The sequence below is a fragment of the Ahaetulla prasina genome, chromosome 1, assembly GCF_028640845.1.
Source record: "Ahaetulla prasina isolate Xishuangbanna chromosome 1, ASM2864084v1, whole genome shotgun sequence".
Lineage (NCBI taxonomy): Eukaryota > Metazoa > Chordata > Lepidosauria > Squamata > Colubridae > Ahaetulla > Ahaetulla prasina.
Genome location: NC_080539.1, coordinates 246,312,907 through 246,332,825, shown reverse-complemented (window position 1 = coordinate 246,332,825; position 19,919 = coordinate 246,312,907). Strand labels below are relative to the sequence as shown.

The 19,919-nt window shown below is 37.9% G+C and overlaps 1 protein-coding gene across 1 annotated transcript in view; it reads left to right on the top strand.

The window, feature by feature from the left end:
* Positions 1–19,919, top strand: part of PDIA5 (protein disulfide isomerase family A member 5) — a 180,990-nt gene that overhangs the window by 92,162 nt on the left and 68,909 nt on the right. The window lies entirely within an intron of this gene.

Here is a 19,919-nt window from a genome sequence, read left to right as displayed (position 1 = left end):
GTGCAATGAAGCTTCCTTCTTCTCCCCCAGGAGTTGAATTGCAGAACCCTCAAGAGTTTATTGTGATGTAATACACAACCTGTAATGATATTTTGTGAATAAAATCTGTTGTATTCAGCCTGAACCAGATACCGCCGTTGATGCAGAATCAATTATGGGATTGTCTGGTAACTGGATCAATGTCAATTTATGGCACTGGCTGATATGGCAGGCTGTTTAGAGTAGTACATTTCATCACTTGTCTTATGGATCCTGGCTCTATTTGGCTTGGAATGCATAGCTTGAAAGTTACTAGAAGAAGCCTTGACAGAGAAACTTACAATATGAAGTAGAAGTATAGAGAATCAGGAAGATGACCTTGACAGAGATAAACCAGCTCCATTACCATAGCAACGAGGGGGGAAAACATGGCTTAAGTCCAAAACAAACCAATCTCAATAAAAGTAGTCATAGCTTTCCTGTGGGGTTGACAGGAGACCATTATTAGACCACTTCCAAAGAAGCCTACACTGGATCTTTTGGAGATGGGCAATTATAGTTGAATAAGAGAGTGGTGGTTTAAGCACAGGTAGTCCTGGATGCAACTACTGTATTTCAAATAGGCTTCAGAGCAGGTAATGAGGTTGTGACTGACTTGCTCAGTCTGATGAATGATCTTGGGGGACTGACATGGGGAGTTACTCTGATGATTGTGCTCAGCCTCTCTGCTATTTTTGAAACAATTGATCACGATATCCTTCTAGGATATTTTCTTTTTCTTTCCTAGTAGATTTCTAGCAATGTTACTTGGAAATAGTTGCTCTCTGAAATAGACACTAACCCATGTTGTCCTTTGGGGCTCTGTTTTGTTTCCGATGTTTTCAATATTTTCTTGAAAGTCTTAAGAGAGCAGCAGATGATGTGGAGCTGGGTGTTGTCATTACGTTGATGACATGCAAATCTGTTTCTCTGTATCATCTTCAAGTAATGGTGTGTCCTATCGAATGTCTGCCTGCCCTTGATAAGTTGAAAATGAAACCAGACAAGAATGAATTACTTATTGTAATGAGCTACAATTCCAGAAAGAGAGTAGACCTCTGCATAGAGCCGCATTGTCTCAGAAGAAGCAGTTATTTGATTGAGGGGAGATGCTTCTGGATCAATTTCTCTCTGCTTTCTCAGCTAGAAACGCTCAAGAGCCCTTCTGTAAGGGAGATGGGTGGTTAAGAAGTTTGATATATAAATAAATAATAAATTCTGTATCAACTGGGTCCCTTACTGGGTTAAAAAAAAGATTAATTTTCTGGTGCATGCACTGGTGACCTCCACTCTTGATAACTTCTATATCAAGATATTTGTTTAGTCCGAATGCTGCAAAATTCGGAAACTAAGATGGCCTCCGGAAGTTTTTAAAGAAGTCTCCATTTTTATTTGTACTAAAACATTGTAGTTTCTTTCCGCTGAACTATAATGTACTTCTTAGTACATTGAAAGCCCAGTTTGGCTTAGGTCTAGGCTACCAAAGGAATAGCTATGGTTCCTTCTCAGGTTATTGATATTATTTATATCAATTTGTGTAAAGGTGTAGGCTCCTCTTGCATTAACTTTGAATTGTATTTTCCCTGTAGTCACCATGGCTCTTTTCTTTCTGTGTTTAGGGACCCCAGTCTTTTACTTTCCTTTGTACAATGCAACCTAAAATATGTCCATTTCAATACACATTTATCTGTTTTTAATTGTTCTTAATGTCTCTGATTTAATTTTGATATATTTTGTCATAAGCTACTGAGATAGCTCAATAGAGCTCATCAATAGATGACATTATAATAAGTCTAATAAACAAGGCTAGGCAGCCTTCTTCAATTGTAGTAAATAAAATCAAATTTTCATTATGGCCACAAACCAGGATAACAATTGCAGTAATGTTTATGGGAGTTGATCCTGTGAATATCAAATTGGACAAAACTGCTACACAGTATCTTTTTAGTTTTTGGGAAGATTCTAAATTGCCATATATTATCAATCTGAAGAGATAATTGTGACTAAGAATAATTATTTGATGTTATGTGTAATTCGTCCTTTTTTTCGCCATCTTACAGATCACAGAGGGTCTAAAATTAGGTTTTATATAGTATTATTTTTCCTTTGTTTTTCTTTTGTTGATTGCTGCTCTGGTAGAACAGAATTAGAAATGTTGTCCAGTATCTGCAGGCCCATATGTTTCCTAATCCTAGTTTAATCACTTCATTCCCTCTGAGCTATATTGATAATACTCTTTTTTTGAAATAAAAAGATATTTATTGTCTTACTGTTCATAGGACATTTCAAAAGCCTTGGCATCATCCTTATGAGCATTCATATTAGAGATGATATTTACTATACAACCCACTGTGTAGCTGATAACTAGGGATTTCACATAGTATCACATGGCCAAAGCTGCTTACTATTTTTTGGATGAATTCAATTGAGGTTGCCTGCTTCCAAGCTTGTCACTTCAATTTATGAGTATGTACACACACACACACACACACACACACACACACACACACAAAATATATATATATATACTTTATGATGCTCCAGATATATATCACATTTTAAGGGTATGCAACATTATGCTGAATACTGAGCCAAACAGTTAAAGACATGAAATAAGAAAAAGGAACATGGCTAACACTGGTTTACAACATCACTATTCATGTACCTCCTTCTACTTCCTGTCCTTGAAAATTATACTTGCTTTTTTTTTAATTCTGCTGTTTCTTCTTTAAATTTGTCACTTTCTCTCTTTCAGGATCTCCTCTCCATCTAAAAATTACTTTATAAATTTTCCTCTTCCTCTTGTCACACCCATTTTCCCTTCATTTGTTTATCTTGCAATTGATCCTCATCCATATTGTCTAGCACACCTTCCCTTTCTCTTAGTTTCCCAAGCACACAATATAATTTATTTAATGTCATTTGTTAATTCATTATCATTTTATTCTTCTATATATTTCAAATCACAGCCTTTCATATGCCATGGTGCACCCATTATATATATGGTTAATTAAAATTTTTGATAATATAGATAAAGTGTAGATTAGCTCACCAGCTTTAGTTATACCCTTGCCAGATACAGCCAACACTAAGGACAGTACCAAGTCACTTTTGCACATTTTAGTTCGTAGGTCACAAGTGCAATAATATTTTTTATCCTGGCATACCATTGAACCTTGCAAGCCAACATACTGTTGCCCACACCCCACCAAGTATGGGCACTCACACACATACAAGATCTGTGTAAAATAGTTTAAGGTCGTACTCGAGATTATGAAATCTTTCTAAAAAGCACATTTAGAACTCTTTTGCTGGTAAGGAAGATGAAAGTTAATGAATAGTAATGAATAGCATCTTTCTACTGGAATTCCCTTTAGATGACATTAAGTGACAGTAAATATATTATAAGATAATTAACAGAAGCTGAATATCATAAACCATTTTCTTTATGATTAAAAAAAATCTCTGGATATGTTGTATTGGCTAATAGAGTCACATTACAAATGTTGCAAAATTATTCCATCAAAATAATACATGAAATCCAAGGATTTGATTTATTATTTCAACCTTGGTGCAAATTAAAGGTTATAAATGCATTAGTACAAAAACAACAGACAGCAAAGAAAGACCACAAATGATGTCAACTAAGATATGAAATTAATTTCTTTTAAACAGTAATTTTTTGTGCATGAGATTTGCAGCCCTGATTCATTTACTAATATGCCATAGGGTGGTTAACATTCTACAAATCATTTGTTTATGAAAGTGGATGATTAACATCCTACAAATCATTTGTTTATTCTGGGAGAGAAGATTGATATGGGGAAGTCTTCCAAATACAGTACTGTTGAATATTAATAAATGGGATGCAGTTCAGACACATTTGAATTTGAAATAGCTGCATCAGTAGTAAAAGTAGGGTAATACAAACAATTTTGCTGCATGCTGCCATTCCTAAAAACCCCAGAACACATGACTTCCTTATTTCACATTGTCCAACAGTAGAGCCCATGCTCCTGAATAAGGTGTACTTTAGCATTGACAAAATGAATGAAAATGGAGCCAAGGCAGGTTCCATAGAAGGTCTGTTTCTGGAGATGTTTCTGCTTCATTCTCATGGATTCCCCAATTCTCCCAAATCCCACTCCATACAGCAGAGCCCCTAGTTCTCTAGAGAAAATCTTTAGGCATGCTCTTGAGAAACTAGGATGGAGCAGTCAGTCTTGGCTGGTCCCCTTCTGTGGGGTTTTCTTTGTAGCCAAAATAAATAAAGTTGAATTATTTAAAGCACATGATTGACAGCATATGTGCATCTGAGTGGGTACATGTGGATTTTCTATCACATATAAGTGATAACAACAACCAATCAGTCAGTCTTGGCATGGAAGTATAACACTCAAGCAATGTGTTTGTGAACTTTCTAAGAGACTAGTTTCTCACTCTAGCACTTATGAAAGAGCTAGAAATTGTTAAGGCAGGGACATTGGTTGTGTTAACAAGCACCAGCCACTCCGCTTAAGGACTCAAAAGCACAAGACAAAGAATCTTTAGAAATGTGTGAAAGACAGGAAGAAGAAGCAACAGGTTAAATTGCTGTAGGGTTCATAGTGAATTGCCCTCTCATATAGTCAGAGATGAGCAGACGGTTGTTTCATATTCCTGCTATCTTACAATAAGAAATCTTATCAGGCCATGTCATATTAAGAATCTGAGAGACTTCTGCTGAGTTTCAACCTAATAGCCGATTTAAGCATGTAAAGAGGGGGTGGGAGATTTATTGCTGAGTCTTGGTCCAGGGAGCCTGACATCACCTGTGAGCCTGTACATTGTAAAGCATTTCTTATAGATAGTAAATTATTAAAAGAGAAGTGGATGATGCAGTTGAAGATAGAAAATGATGCATTAGGCTGGTGGGAGTTTGATAAAGTAAGCTGAAAATTGGTGAAAAATGAGACAACCTCTTTAGTGAAGCCGTGTCTGGAAAGAAATGATTCCACCCCCTTCCCCCTTTAACCATCCTGTGGGAGAAACCATCGTTTATTGCATGACTTCCTAAATATGGAATCTTGCATTGCTGATAAAAAGTGATTTGAAGCAGAAGAGAGAAATTAAAGAAGACAAACCGTTTTCCTTTCCCTGCTGATTATTGATTTGGGGCAATGGGAGGAAGTGCGCCTGTATATCTTCCCTGAAGCTCATTCTGTTTCTCCCCAAAGCATTTCAGAGACAAGGAGAACTTGGAATCTTGCTTCGGAAATAACAACATGTTTAGCTGAGGATGTGCGTGTAGACATTTGGGAGAGGTGGGGGGGGGAATTCCGATTGTGGCAGTATATGCAAACAAATCCTGCATATGCAAAAAAATATAAATAATCGGAAATTCTTCAGCTGTTCTTCATTCTAAAGCAATGGATAAGGAGAGAGAAGCATTGCAAATCACCAAGAACACAACTGGGGTAGCAATGGCTCATAACACTGGTCACAGACCTTTCTCTTTCCTTTTCCCCCTATTTTTAGTTAATTAATCTGACAAAAAGCTAATAATAATAATAAATTCCAAAGCTTGCAATTATGGTTTTTTTTTAAAAAAAAAAAGTGGTTACCTTACTAAAAATAGCACTTCTGTCCACTTCTTATTTATCGTTATTATCCTAAACTGCGGAGGCTAAGGGAATTGTACTTCTGGAGCCCTTGCTTTGTATTACAGAGCGGTCAATAGGGCTGATTGAAGTGAAACAGATTGATGAGGATGGTGAGATTACATGATAAGCGTGCCCTACTCTAGCAGATAGCTATCTTCTGATAGTTAATTCTCTTCTGACATATAGTAAAAGAGCAGAGCTATCCAAGTGCTGCTCTCTCCTAACACGCTAAAGTCACTGCTTATCGGCCAGTAAAATTTGTTGTACTGTGACTAACAGCTATGTTATGAGTCCTCTGTGTGCTGGAAATCAAAGCCGGTTTATGGTTCATATAATCAATAATAGGAACTGCTCAAATAGATCTCAAGCTGCTCCATTTTGTAAAAAAAAAAAAAAACCTATTAAAAAGGAAGATACTCTGTGCTCTTCCAGCAACTCTAATTCTACCCAATTTACTCTGCATAAAACTGCAGTAATCCAAACCTTGTTTGGGGAAAATGAAGCACAAACCAGAAAATTTGTTCACTCTTTTCTTTTATGTATATGACATAAACTTCTTTCTAAAAAGTGCTTGAGATCACTCTTCTACGCAGGAAAGCACATGTGATTTGAATTTTTTTTTATGGGTCTTGAAATAGCATTAACTTGTTCAAATATAACATTGCACACATATAATCTTATATAATACTGTACAGCCTGGGTATGTTAGTCTTTGATAGGAAACACCTAAAATATTTCAGATGGTATCCGAAAGGGGAAAAAGAAAGATGGAAATTTATGCCAGGAGAATAAACTATAAATGTGCAGCCAATAACACTTGTCAACTAGCTTTCCCACCAGTGTATTTATGTTTATGCAAATCATTTTTTTTTGTGGGGGGGGGACCTAGATTTGTTTAGGTAAAAATGCACTCCATCTTTCAAGCAACCCAGTGGGACACTTCAGTCCTTGTAAGTTTCCTAAATATCAACGTTTGAGTAACGTTAAGAGATATATTCTATTTACAATAACAGCATGGCACTTTTTTATCCCACCCCCAACAATGCTAGTACAGTACAATACCAACATGAAAGGACAGGCCAAGTCAAAGAGGTTTTGGGGACCACAAAAGAACTAAATTTGATTGAATTTAATTATTTCATTTAGTGCATTGATTTGGGGCAATATCGTTTGTCATAGATCCCCATTTTAAGCCTCCGTATATCCTTTTAAGTAAGCCTTGCTGGAATTTCAAAAGAGTAGCCTGTAAATCTACATTAAAACAAAAATCATCCAGAAACACATTTATGATGGCATAACATTTAATGGATTGCAGTTCACTAAATCAAGTGCATGGATGGAGCGCATACAAATGTATGGATTCTAGATTGCAAAAGTTTCCATCATAAATTGGATAGAACTGTAACTTTTCCTTGCTAAGATTGCTAATGTAATTCTTGAACAGGAACTAGACAATAACTGGAACAGTAAGTGGAATTAACGTTTTGACTTCTTTAGAGGTAGATCATGGAGTCTTAGCATGTCAGAGTGGAATTTCATGTATTTTGGTTTGGTAAGTGATAGAGATAGATAGTCTAATAAGCTTTCAGCCATGGGGCATAGTTTTATTTGAAATATATGATACCAACCCAGGAGAAAATGTATTTCTATAATATATACACCAACAACTGCAGAACCATTCAAAGATAGAGAAATAACATGCAATATCTGGTAGGAGATGAAGCATTCATTGTCACTTGGCATCTCTAGATGAGCAGCATCTTTAATAAATAAGTTTGATAAATAAATATGATGGAATTGGTGGAATTTTTCTCCTAATAGTGACAAAGGTGTTCAGAGAAACAATCAAATTTCTGAGAACAAAATAATGCTTGTCATTATTAGCATGCCAGTCATCCAAAGTATGTGCACTCACACAAGTCGACCTGCACGCCAGCCTGCCACTCACACGGCCTGGTTCCAAACAGTTTGCAGCCCACTACTTCTGCTCTAAGTAGCACACAGAGGATAGGTGTCACACAAAGAATCTTTTCTTTGAAATGCAGATGTTAAGTCCTGGATACATGTAGTTATTAGATACATATTAGATGTAGGAAGGATTCTGGTGTCCAGAAAATAGGAATGTGTTCCAATATCAACAAGGCAGTTTTGAGTATTCAAAAAACTGAAAGAAAACAGTTTTGTTCCAAATATGATACCAAACATGGAATGAGACCGGATCACTTACAGGACAATCTTTCTGCTGTTGGATCTGTCTGTTCCAAACCTTTCTATAAGGCCTTAAAACAACTGACTTTATAGCTGAGCTTGACAACCAATTTGTGTGGTTGAGCCTGTATTCTGGTTATATTGATGGTGTTAATTGATTTTATCTTGGCTCCTATATTTGTCATTTATTGTGGGTTTTTTGGGGGGGTGTTTTTATCTTGTTTTTATTTTCGTTAGCTGCTCAATGCCAAATGTTGGAGATAAGTAGCTATATAAATTGAATAAATAAAATATTTTTTCCAAGAGGCATTAAGCTGAGTATTTCAAGTGTTCCAAATGACATAGTTGAATTGTTGTCTAGTGACTCATAAGCTGATTGCTTTTTTCATCATTTTTAAAGTTAAAAGCAGCAAAATAATCAGCTTGCGGCAACTGACATATTAATGTAGACTATGATGTGGGCAAGGACTATTGAAAGAAAAGAAGTAGAACAGCCAGTCAGAAGACTGTTCACCATTCCTACCATGCCTAGAACCCTATTGCTAGGCTGAAAACTCTGGACAATCCCTAGATGGTAGCAAAGAGTTCATGCTTTTTGAAAGTCCATGCCATCATTTACTAATTGTCAGGATGTTTGTAGCATTAAGTCTGCCAGTTGTTCTGGGAAATTAATACACTTGTTTAAAAAAAAGTTGCTATGGTCTGACCTCTGATTAAAAGTAATTCAGATATGTTTAAATTTGTGGAATTTAAGAAGTTAATAGAAGAATTATTAATGAGGTTTTGGGGAATTTAAATATGGGGACTAGACTTCATTTAAACTTTAATGGTATGGAACACAATTTTTACTAGAGCTGTGCAATAATTATTAATTTGAATGAAGGAGAAGGAAATATATTGCATAGAATACAATGGGGGATGAAATTTGAAATATGTTTAAGGATATACCTGACTGACAATCTGTTCACAATGATGTTTTTTATTATTATGTTTATAAAAAATAAAAAAATTGCAAAAAAAAAATTGCTATGGGGCAGTTCAAATTCGTGTGGGTGTATAATTTCCCCCATGACATGTATATTTAAAGCAATTGAAGAGACTCCTGTCTGGGTTTTTCCTATTGAGAAGTATTTTAGTCTCAACAGATTTTCCAATTGATGAGAGTGAGGTGACAATCCTGTGTATGTTTTTATATTTTAAAAAATAAATATCCTTAACGAGTTACTTGCCATTTGGATGATAGTTACCTCGACAGAGAATTACTATCTTATCTAGTCTTGTGGACCTGAGTTGAAAAACAAGGGAGCAGTAGCTGGTCCTGATTTTCCATGATGTCCCTTGGCTGAGAAATACAAATTATTTTGAGTTTTGTTCCAGTGGAATGTTTCAGACTTGAAATGAAACATGCATTAAGGATAAACAACATTGTGGGCACCAGCATGTCCTCAAAAAAACTCAGTGGTTTCTCCGGGGTCCACCTGACTGTTTAAATATTCTTTTAATGAAAGCAAATTAAGCAGGCCTGCTGCAAAACACCAGGCTTTAGTATCACGCTTGCATGGAAGAATGCCTTTGGGTCCATAAAGGTCTTATTGAGATGGTAGAGAATATCCTGGGGAGCTTGTTAATGGATGCTCTATGACTGATGATGCCTTTCATGATAGCCATTTTGTGAATAGGCAGATGTCCAATAGCATCATTTTGTGAGTGTGCCAATTACATGCTCTTGAAATTCCAAATATGAGCCTGTCCCAGAGTTGGCCAGTCTGAGCTAGGACGGGAAGGCCTGGAAAATACCTGGAAAAATGAGGGAAAAAACAGGGGTTTTCCCGGTTTTTCCCCCAAAGCCATTTGGGAAAAAACAGGAAAAAAACCTGTTTTTTCCCCAATATTTCTGTTTTTTTCCAAGTTTTCCCATAACAAAATGTGTTTTGGAATGTGTAACTTTTTTTCTTCCTTTGAATCACAGTTGACTTGAACTTGTTCCTGCAAGTTTTCTTATCAAGTTTTTAGGAAATGGTTTCCCTTGCCTCCTTCCTAGGGCTGACTTGCTTTGCTTTGTGCCCAAGGTAGGATTAGAATGGGGTATGAGCAGGGGTGAAATGCTCCCAGTTTGGACTGGTTCAGCTGATTCAGTAGTGATGACAGCCGGTGGTTCGAAGAACCGGTAGGGATGGCAGCTCAAGGCTCCGCCCAGTCGTTACTTCCTGGTTTTACTTCCGGAAATCCGGTAGTAAAAAAATGCTTAAAAAGTAAATAAAAAAAAGTTTTGACAATTAGCTGAGCGACGCAGGATCGTGGGAACTTTTTCTTTTCTTTCTTTTTTTAGTTTTTAAGCATTTTTTTACTACTGGTTCCAGAGAAACAAAGCGCTCGGCTGCTCCCCTTTTTCACTCACCCCGAGCTTCGTGCTCCGGATTTTCATGCTTTGCTTCACACACCTGGGATCATCGCTCTTATCTTCTTCTTCCTCCTCCTCTCCATCTTCCAAATGGAAAAACGCCAGGATCAAGTGCAAAAAAAAGTGTGCACTTGCTCTTGGCGTTTCTCCATTTGTAGTAAGCTTTCACACCTGTGAAGGCAAGTCTGTCTCCCTGTGCAGCTCACTAAAAATCTCACCAGTACCGCTGTGCACATGTGTCTTTGTGTATGTGTGTGTGTCTTTGCTCCTGGTCTTTTGCAGCAGTCCGTGCCTGACGTCCTGTCCCTGGCCGGCTGAACCGGAGTTGGGGAATTCATTAACTCCTTCTGGCCTTGCCCAGGCCGTGCTGGCCAAAGCTGCCCCCAGATCACCTTGGGGGTCATGCAGTGTGACAGCTGATTTCCTTAGCTCTTAAAGGCCCTGGAGCGGATCCGACTGCTGCCATTCTGAGCCTGTCGGGGGCAACCACCACCTCCCAGGCAGGCTGGTCAGGGGTCTCTGGGACAGCAGGAGCATCTGAGGTGCCAACTCTCCTTCCCGGGGCGATGGGAGCGGGGCGAGGTGCCTTTAAGATGAGCAGCCAGGGACGGGACTTCTAGCTTTTAACTATAAATATATTCCTTTTAAAATTGCGAGATCAAAAGCAGAGTGGTGAAGTGGGGAGGTGAGTGTGGATTCAATCTCTGTGCTGGGCGGGGTCAAACAGGAAGCCATTCAGCCCCAAGTTTATGTGGCAAGGAAAAGGAAGGCTGCATACACACATGCTCCCCCAAGTGCAATCCCATTCCCTTCCTTTCCCTACCTCAGCCCCGGATCATTTGTGCCAGGCTGATCCTGTATTCTGGGCAGGGGGAGGGGGGCAGTGGGAGGAGAGAGGAAGAAGTGGCTATGAGCGTAGGACAGAGCGGCAATGAGAAAAAAGTGGGAGGGGGCGTTTTGATAGCCTGGGGAATCGTTCCCTCTATCAACTCTTGTTAATTATACATATGAACCAGTAATCGATCGCTTCTTCCCCTGCAATGAGGGCACAGTTGCTCACCTCCCACAGACACAAGCACCTGTCCTCAGCATTCACCCACTACAATCTTCGCTTTCCCTTCATCTCACTCCCCCTCATGGGTTAACTTCAGTGACCAACCATGGCTTTGACACATAAGCAGTTCAGTCTGCAGACAATGAACCTCAGGGAACAGCCAGGGAGGGGCCAGTTGAGGCTGCACTGAATGTCAGTGTGGAGGCAGGGGGAAAATGGCCCCTCCAATCCACCCCCGCCTTCATTCCTCTTTTCTTTGGAGGCCAATCAGAAGGAGCCCCAAGTCGCTCTAAAGGTCTTTTAAAGTCTCTCTGTGTGTTTAGTCTTTGCTTCTGGTCTTTCACAGCAGCCCATGCCCGACATCCCGTCCCCGAATGCTTGTCTTAAAGGCCTCATCCCCGCCGCCCTGGGAAGGGGAGCAAGCACTTTGGCTACTCCAGCAACCCCAGGAGGTGCAACAGGTGAGGCGGTGGATGCCCCCAGCAGGCTCGGAATGGCAGCAGCCAGATCTGCTCCAGGGCCTTTAAGAGCAGTGGAAATCGACTGTCACGCCACATGACCCACAAGGCGATCTGGGTGCTGCTTCGGCCAGCCCAGCCTAGACAAGGCCAGAAGGGGTGAATGAATTCCCCAACTCTGGTTCAGCCAGCCAAGGACAGGACATCAGGCACAGGCTGCTGCGAAAGACCAGGAGCAAAGACACACACACACACACACAAACCACCCACACAATGGTACTGATGAGGTTTTTAGCAAGCAGCGCAGGAAGCCAAACTTGCCTTCACATGTATATAAATACATGCTTCCTATAAATAGAGAAATGCCAGGAGCAAGCGTGGGCTTCTTTTTGCGCTTGCTCCTGGCATTTTTCCACTTGGAAGATGGAGAGGAGGAGGAAGAAGACGACGAGGGCGACAATCCCGGGTGCATGAAGCAAGGCATGAAAATCCACAGCCGGAAGCTTGGGGTGAGTGAAAAGGGGGAGCAGCTAAACCCTTTGTTTCTCTCCCCTCCCCCTTCGGTCATCTCCTGGACTTGGTGGCCGAGGTAGAAAGGCGGTCAATCTTCAGGGCTAGGAGGCATTGCGTCTGGCTTGGCGAGGGGGGTCAGGCTGGTCAGGTGCTGATCATCGGCCTTTTTTTAACTTTTCAAAGCATTTTTTACTAGTTAAAAATGCTTTAAAAAGTAAAAAAAAAGTTGGCAACACCCACCCAGTCACATAGAACAGAATAGAATAGAATTTTTATTGGCCAAGTGTGATTGGACACACAAGGAATTTATCTTGGTGCATATGCTCTCAGTGTACATAAAAGAAAAGATACCTTAATAGAATAGAATAGAATAGAATAGAATAGAATAGAATAGAATAGAATAGAATAGAATAGAATAGAATAGAATAGAATAGAATAGAATAGAATTTTATTGGCCAAGTGTGATTGGACACACAAGGAATTTGTCTTGGTGCATATGCTCTCAGTGTACATAAAAGAAAAGATACGTTCATCAAGGTACAACATTTACAACACAATTGATGGTCAATATATCAATATAAATCATAAGGATTGCCAGCAACAAGTTATAGTCATACAGTCATAAGTGGAAAGAGATTGGTGATGGGAACTATGAGACACATTTACAACACAAATGATAGTCATAGGGTACAATTTAACACTTGATACAACATTTAATGATAATCATAGGGTACAAATAAGCAATCGGGAACAATCAATATCAATATAAATCATAAGGATTGCCAGCAACAGAGTTACAGTCATAAAGTCTTAAGTGGAAAGAGATTGGTGATGGGAACGATGAAAAGATTAATAGTAGTGCAGATTTAGTAAATAGTTTGATAGTGTTGAGGGAATTATTTGTTTAGCAGAGTGATGGCCTTCGGGAAAAAACTGTTCTTGTGTCTAGTTGTTCTGGTGTGCAGTGCTCTATAGCATCGTTTTGAGGGTAGGAGTTGAAACAGTTTATGTCCTGGATGTGAGGGATCTGTAAATATTTTCATGGCCCTCACATGACCATCACCAAGCCACACCCAGAGAACCGGTGGGGGAAAAAAATAGATTTCACCACTGGGTATGAGGTATGGACATTTTTGTCTTTTTAAGATAATAATGATAAAAATGGTAAGTTGACCATTTTTTAAAGCAAACTTTCTTTGAACAAAAGTTTCTTACCACAGGTAGAGCTTGAGAGAAAAAATAAAGGCAAGACAATTGAAGCCTTTGGTTTGCACCAAAGTAATTTTTTTGGACGGGGAGGAAACAAGGCTACAATCTTGGTGACCAGAGATACATAATTCTTAGTGAAGGGGCAGGAAATAATATTTGTTGCAGTTTTAATGTTTTCAGATACAGATTTTTAAAATATTTATAGTAGATATATTCATTAATAGAAGCTGGAAGCCTCATCCTACATATCCCAGTGGTATGTGATGTGACCTAAGCTTCTGGCTTCCAACATTTCTACAAGTTGCATGACAAAAGCAGTAAACTAAAAGAAACATCAAGCAAGAGAAAAAAATCAAATAATCTGTTCAGTGCCATCCAAGATTTTTTGATATGGCACCCAGTGTACTGATAACCACTGGATCACCATTGACACTTTAGATTATAATTTTTCAGTTTTGATTTTGAAATCCTGATATTTTCTGATCTCCTCCAATTCTTTGTTCTACTGTCATATTGCCACATTAATAATCCACACTTTTTTCTTTTCAACCACAACTAAATCTGTGTTATGAGCCAAGACTTTTATCAGTTTTTATTCAGAAATTCCACATATTTTAAACTGCTTATTTTCACCACTTTTTCAACTATAAATTCTCTATAATTTTTATTACTGGCAAATGATCATGTTTACAGTTATTCCACTGAATCATTTTGGCAATTGTCTTATATAATTGCTTATAATCAGTCTCTTTCACACATTTGAGTATATGATCTACTGCTTCTTTGCACAGTTTGCACTTTGAACTATTTGAACATTTTTCAATTTTGGCCTTGATTGCATTAGTTTGAGTAGCTTCCTCTTGAGCAATCAAAATCAAACCTTCAGTTTCTTTTTTTAATGTTCTAGTTGTAAGCCATTACCAGGTTTTATCTTTATCCACTATCCTCTTGATCTTTTATAGAAATTGATCATGTAATGCTTTTTCTTACCAGCTCTCTTGTAGTGCTTTTATTACAGTTATTTTTATATTCATGTTTTGTTTCCTACACATTCAACTTCAGTGCTTATTCTTTACTGTCTTTTACATAATCAGCCAATGCATTCTTTCCTTCTTCGGACAGTTTGTTTGACTTGAAGTAAACTTCTGCTTCCATATCTGTAGGGCAGTAATCTATCAATTTCACTACAAAGATATAATGTATAATGAATAGATAGTTTTCTATCAGTTGTATAATGAATAGTTTTCTTGTTTTTTGGTTCAAACTGCCCAATTCAGCTGTGTCCAGTTAATAATTCCAGCAGTTTATTGTGTCACAGGTACGGCCCATAGTTTTATGATGTTTCCACTGTTGAATTTTGTCTTTAGTAATGTTCTCACTCTTTAAAAATGTGATTAGTAAAGAATACATCCAATTTGTTTATACCACGGATGTCAAACTCAATTGTGTCATGTGACTTCACATGACGTATCGTGACATTTTTTGCCTTTGCAAAGCTGGGGTGGGCGTGGCCTGCATGTGAGGCATCTGGCCCGCGGGCTGCCAGTTTGATACTCCTGGTCTATACCTATTATCCAACTGCAAAATGCCCAGTTTTGCAAGCTTCATCCTAATACATCCTGATGGTTTCTTACAATATTTGCCAATGATTTGATTTCAATTTCTGATTTTCCATAAAACTTCAGATCATCCATCTAAAGCAAACTGAGACTTTATTACAATGTTTAGCCATTTGATAGCCAAGATTTCTTTTCTTCAAAATCACTGAAAGTGGGATCATAACAAGGGTGAAGTGAGTCACCTTGGAAGATGCCTCCTCTAATTAGTTTTTTGTCCAGACTTTTCAGTAGTTGGAGGCACAATCTTCAAATTTAGCAGTATTAACTTGAAAAATAAATACGGTATCCTAAGAAACTTACACTAGAATTGCTGTTGAGGTGGGGAAATCTTTACATATTTATGATTATCAAGTAAAGAGATTGCTGTAATAAAAAAAATCTGAACAACTGAATTAGGTAGTAAAATTTGATGTGTTACCTAATCAGATGGATGTTGGCAATAAAGATGGTTTATTATCTCTCTTAATCCATAACTTATAAGGGTCATGTAATCAAACACATTTGGAGAGAGAGAGAGAGACTCCAAAGTCTGGATTATTATGAGGTTGCAGAAAGACATCATCACTGCTACTGGTTTTATTAATTATAGGCTTATGAAGATTTAATTCTGAGCAGTGGTAATGTCCTAACATTTTCTATATCTGTCCCTACACCATAACTGATTAAGTGATTTAGAGTTTTGTGTGAAATATTATGGATACTTAATTTTTCCTTTGGGCAATCTGCCACATTTCCTATGCTAAAAGTTTTTGAAGAGGCTTTATGCAAATTCAGAATTTGCATCTCACTGTTGGGGGTCTCTAGTGTACATACTTGTAACTACGTTTAGGATAGTTATGATTTGATCCTGTCAGAAAATCTGAAAATTAAACGTTTTTCAATCAGTATATTTTTGGTGCTCATTAATAATGTTGACAGAGATATGAAATCACCAAAAATGCCAAGTTCCAAGGCTCGGTCTCTGGCATTTCCACGTGTACGTTTCTCTGAAAATTTATTTTTATTTTATTTTGTCACAACAATATGTAGGTATCATATAAAAAGATTATATAGTATATAAACACATATATCAGTAAATATAAGGAGGTATAAGCATATTATATATAGGAAGAAGAAAAGAAAAACAATAGGACAGGAACGGTAGGCACATTTGTGCGCTTATGCACGCCCCTTATGGGTACATACAGCTAGGTACTGTAACTCCTTTCAGGAAGACATATTTTTCAACTTTGATTTTGAAATCCTAATACTTTCTGATCTTCTCAAATTCTTTCAGTCAGAATAATTGAAACTGTAAAAGTTGTGCCACCAACAAGCTAAGAACTAGTTTGGGGGGCAGGGGTGGGAGGAATAAAAGGAATCCATCCTCAACTGAGAGGATGGATCAGATTAAAAGAATACAGACCCTAGAAATGAGCAGCAGAGAAGGGAGGGAGGGAGGGAGGGAGGAAGGAAGGAAGGAAGGAAGGAAGGAAGGAAGGAAGGAAGGAAGAAAAAAGAGCTAAAAGCACAGTGGTTTCAGAAGGCCAGTGTAGAAAGCAGTGTAAGTAGTGTAATTTGAGGCCAAGCAACTCTCACCACAGTGAGCTGGGTCAGAATCCTGATGGGACAGCACAGAGGAATCTCTGATTTATATTTTTGAGAAAGGGAGGAAAAAGAAGAAAAAAAATGTTAAGGACTTGCAGTAATGCTCCTGTAAGAAATAAATATGCTCCACCAGTAAACATTTCTGAATGACCTTAGGCTAGTCACACTCTCTCAACGCTAGGAAAAAGGTAAGGGCAACCCACTTTTTGTCAAGAAAACTGCAGGGACTTTTCCAAATAGTTGCAGAAGTCAACAACTGACTTGAAGACACACATACAAAAATCTTTTCTGAATCTAATCTTCCACTGATATATATATATATAAAAAGGATGGAAAGAAGGATGCAGTTACAACATCCTAAGTTCTTGGTAAGAACTCAGTGCACATGAAGGCCAGCACCAACTAAAGGACTGGCAGCTGTAACTTCATTTTTTTAAAAAATTTACATTTATATCCCGCCCTTCTCTGAAGACTCAGGGCGGCTTACATTGTGTAAGGCAATAGTCTCATTCTATTTGTATATTTATATACAAAGACAACTTATTGCCCCCCCCCAACAATCTGGGTCCTCATTTTACCTACCTTATAAAGGATGGAAGGCTGAGTCAACCTTGGGCCTGGTGGGAATAAAGACAACATCAAACAGAAGTGAATAGTTCATGAAAGTGACGAAGATTTCAAAGTGTCCAAGGTTAGTGGAGGAAATATCCCCAAAGTAATTAACAGCTGGGCAATTCCATACACTGCTGGAATAGTGGATGTTGTAATGTATTTGTGTAGTATATGGGCAAATCCAGGCAGTCTGGTCTTTTGCAATTGACAGGTGGAAATTTTGTCAATGCGCAAATTTTCTAATGTTCTAATGTTCATGTTTTTTGTTGCCCTTATTTATTTATTTAAATGTATTTATTTATTTATTGTTTTATTGTTATTATTGGGAATAAACTGCTAGTTACACATATTTAAGAAGAATGTTTTATTTCTGGGAAAAAAATTAGATAGGGGATTCCTTCCTGCCAGTGATGGTAAGATTTTTCCCTTGTCTTCTACACATTCCATAACATTTTTCTCCTATTCTTGCATAGTAGTGACATTCAAGAAATATTGTAAAATTCATTCCTTAATTATCTGGATCAGCTGAAGAGCTGAATGTTCTTTTTTCCTTTAGACATGGTCTGGGAAAGTTTGTTAAAGTAACATAGTGTCTTGCCTTATTTACTTACAGTATATACTAATGAGGGGTGAAATCTAAAAATTTTACCTACCGGTTCTGTAGGCGTGGCTTAATTGATGGGTGTGGCTTAATTGGGTGTTGCTTAATTGGTGGATGTGGCTTAATTGGTGGGCGTGGCTTGATGATCAGGTGACCGGGTGGGCGTGGCCAATAACAATAAATAATCAAAATAATAAAGTACACAAAACAATAAGAAGTACCAAAAACCAACTTTCACACTACACACACACAACACAACACAACACAACTGACTCACACACAATTTAAAAGCAGCTGCACCTAATCCAAAATGGCCCCTGCGACAAGAAGGAACCTCACACAGATACAAGAAGCTCAAAAACCAACTTTCACATTTTACACACAACACAACACAACACAACTGACTCACAAACACACACAAAATGATACATACAGCTTTGTGAGATTTTGTGTTTGTGTAGTTAGAGTGAAACACTACAGAAACACACCAAATCTCAGAAGCTGCACAAATATTTTATTATTTTATTTTATTTTATTTATATTTTTAGATAAAAGCAGCTAAATTTAAAACTTCTTTAAATTGCTAAGTCTGAAAAAAATAAAACTCCTGAAAAAAACCAATTAACTATTTTTTTAAAGTCCCCCCCCCACTTACTAACCCAATTCAAGGGAAAAGGCAGGCAGATTGAGTTGCTAGCTGATACAATTGATTGCAGGCAGGCAGATTCAGTTGCTAGCTGATGCAATTGATTGCAGGAGCCGAAGCAAGGACGGAATAGCGAGCGAGACCGAAAGAAGCAGGAAACTGCCAAGTAGGCAAGTGGGGGCCGGGCAATTGGGTAGGCATGGGCCTTTTTGCTACCAGTTCTCCGAGTTGGTTCTACCAGTTCAGGGATGGTTCTACCAGTTCTCCGAACTACCCACCCCCATCGCTACCGGATCGTGTGATCCAGTCTGAACCGAGAGCATTTCACCCCTGATACTAATGGAGCAAGGTCTTCTATCTCACTTATCATAAGAGATTTTTCCCAATGTAGACTATCATGAAAAAGCCTTATCCAATATTTTCCAAACATTCCGGATTTCAATCAATTGGAGCATTTGACTCTTTGCAATCTAAGATGATTGAGGGGTTATCAGATTAGAGAAGATTGTCTTTGATGCTCTTAGACAACTATTGTAAAAGGGAAGAAAAGAAGGAAAGCATAATTAATCACAAATGTAATCTTGGTTTTGGAAACTGGAATTAGGGACTCATTTATGGAACTAACTTATATACATTGCAAATCTAGAAGAGACTTGCCTGTACTCTGGGATTTCTAATGATTGATGTCACAATAAAACTATTTTATGTCATTAAAATAGCTATATGTTCTTGCCTTTTAAAAATGAATTTTCTCTGTTGCCTAGTGCATAATATCAATTAATTTGACATATGGCTGCAGTTACTTCCCTGTAAAAAAATATCCTGTATTGTATAGTCCCTTATTATACACGATGTTGTTCTTTTCTCACCCAAACTTGTGGCAGAATTGCTTAGGGTAGATTCCGTAACATCATGCAGTATGCAAAATGAAGTTCTTAGAACAGTACACATTATCTCGAAATAATTTCAAAGTGGTTCTAAAAAACTTTATAGAAAGAAAAACACATCATTTCTTAGCTTGTGGATGGTTTCTTTATTCAAATTCCTAATGTTTCTAATGGTTTCAGAACACTTTGTTTTCTTCCCAGTGGAGCGTATTGTATAATTATGTCTAGGCACTTTATCTGAAATATAGAAGGTTAAATGCAACAGAAGCATACTTGCTGTGATAGATGATCTTCTTCAAGTATGAAAAAAAATTGACCCTTTCCCCCAGCTATTCATTATTATGGAGCAAATTATATTTTAAACAGATCCACTCATAGAATATAGTGAGCATACCAGAAGACCAGAAAGTTAGAAAGTATTTTTGACATAAAAACGAATGCATCAGCAAAACCATCAGCCTTAT